This window comes from Dasypus novemcinctus, chromosome 20 (assembly GCF_030445035.2).
Source record: "Dasypus novemcinctus isolate mDasNov1 chromosome 20, mDasNov1.1.hap2, whole genome shotgun sequence".
NCBI classification, from domain to species: domain Eukaryota; kingdom Metazoa; phylum Chordata; class Mammalia; order Cingulata; family Dasypodidae; genus Dasypus; species Dasypus novemcinctus.
The window spans coordinates 27,447,983-27,450,457 of record NC_080692.1 but is presented as its reverse complement, the minus strand read 5'-3'; positions in this window follow the sequence as shown (position 1 = coordinate 27,450,457).

Here is a 2,475-nt window from a genome sequence, read left to right as displayed (position 1 = left end):
TGGTAAATCTATAGCTAATTTTTAAGGAACAGCCAAACTGTCCTCCACAATGGCTGGATCATTCTACGTTCCCACCTGCAGTGGATGAGGGTTCCCATTCCTCCACATACCTCCAATGCTTGTAGTCCTCTGTTTTTTTTAATACCCACCAGTCTAATGGGAGTAAGGTGGTATCTCATTGTAGTTTTGATTTGTATTTCCATAATAGCTAGTGATATTGAGCATCTTTTCATGTGCTTTTTATCCATGTGTATTTCTCTTTGAAGAAGCATCTGATCAAATCTCTTGCCCTTTTTTAGATGGGTTGGTTGTCTTTTTATTTTCGAGATATAGGATTTCTTTATATATGCTGGATAGTAGGCCCCTATCAGTTATAAGTTTACCAAATATTTACTCCCATTGTGTAGGCTGATTTTTCACTTTCTTGATAAACTCCTTTGAGGTGCAAAAGGTTTTAATTTTGAGGATACCCCATTTATCTATCTTTCTTTCAAAGGACTGCTCTTGCTTTGGGTATAAAGTTCATGAAGCCGTTTCCTATTACAAGTTACTATAGATGCTTCCCTACATTGTCTTCCAAGGTCTTTATAGTATTTGCTCTTATATTTAGATCTTCGATCCATTTTGAGTTTATCTTTGTATAAGGTGTGAGATAGTATTCCTCTCTCATTATTTGCATATGGATATGCTATTCTCTAAGCACCATTTTTTGAAGAGGCCATTCTTTCCTAGTTGAGTGGATTTGATGGCCTTGTCGAATACTAGATGACTGTATATACAAGGATCTACAGCAGAAATCTTAATTCAGTTCCATTGGTCAGTATGCCTATCCTTGTGCCAATACCATGCAGTTTTGACCATTATAGCTTTGTAGTATGTAGTAAAGTCAGGTAGTATGATTCATCCGGTTTCATTTTCTTTTTCAATATGTCTTTGGCTATTCAGGGTCTCTTTCCCTTCCGGATAAAAATTCATAGTTGCTTTTTCCATTTCAGTAACAAATGCTGTGATGATTTTTATTGGGATTGTACTGAATCTGTTAATCAGTTTGGGTAGGATAGACATCTTAATTATATTTAGTCTTCCTATCCATGAACAGGGAATGTTCTCCCATTTATTTAGGTCTTCTCTGATTTCCTTTAACAATGTTGTGTAGTTTTTTGTGTATAAGTCTTTTACATCTTTAGTTAAATTTATTCCTAAATATTTGATTTTTAATTACTATCGTAAATGGTATTTTTCTTATTTATTCATTTGTTTTATTTGCATAAACATCCCTTCTGACATTTAGTAAATATTGTTCAAGTATGTTGATACATCCTACAATTCACAAGACAGTCCCTGAAAATGTCAGATGTTGAGGCTGAGAATTCATGTATTAATCCATTAATCAGTTACTTCAATTACAAAATATAAGTTATTCAACCAACTGAACTGAACATTTTTTCCATGTGCTTGAAATTTTCAGTTACTCCAATTCTCAAGTTCCCTATATTTTTACTGGATCATTTTCAATAGACTGTGTGGTCAGTGGTGTTCGATTACCTAATGTATCCTTTGAAATGGGCTTTTCTTTTTTTGGTGGGGAGAGGAGATATGAAAATGACTCACATGACAGTATACAGATAGCCAGTCCATACATTCTTAGGGAAGAATGGTAGATTTTGAATTATCAGGAAGTGAAAGACAGCATTACACAAGAAAGTTAAGTGGTTTGGGGAAATTATATTGTCTAGTGAATATCTTTGGTTTCTTATTTTCATAGCTGACCACTGAATAATTCTTCTTTTCTCTGAGATTACATAAACCTTACTTGATTGGAAGAAAAAGTGATATATCTTTACACAGTTTTATATTTTACTATACTTTTCCTAATCACTGTGATTTTCTACCTCAGAAATCATATGTAATAATGAAAACCTTTTTCAGATGAGGCTCCGGACACATGGAGGAAAAATTCCAGCACAGCATACCCTGGACTTCAATTAAAAACATCACTTGGGAATCCCAAATAGTCTTTAACCTGATGAGAAAAAGAACATCCCTAAGAATTTTTGTATGAGTCAAACTTTGTTTTCATTAGGTGATTTTATTTTTAGAATCAGGATACCCGGTGCAGAGCTAGTGGTTAGTGGTCCCTTGGAGATCCACTCAGTGTATGTGAAAAAGAAGTGATTTGAAAGGTGAGCAGGTACAAGGCAAACACCCGTAAAGAAAGGAATGTTATATACAAGTGTATTTGAAAAAGAACTAAGCTAATGCTTTATAACCTTGCTTCATGTTAACCAGATAGCAACTTGTTTTGAGCCCAGCCTGAACAAGGACACTAAAGATTACATTGTTTATGATAAGAATTCCAAATAGAATGTACTTCTGAGATTTTATCAAGGACTAGCTATCAATGTTAATGTGAAATTTTCTATTGTTTTTCCTCTGCTGTTTGCTCTCTTCTCTGTGTCCCAGGAACCCAATCCT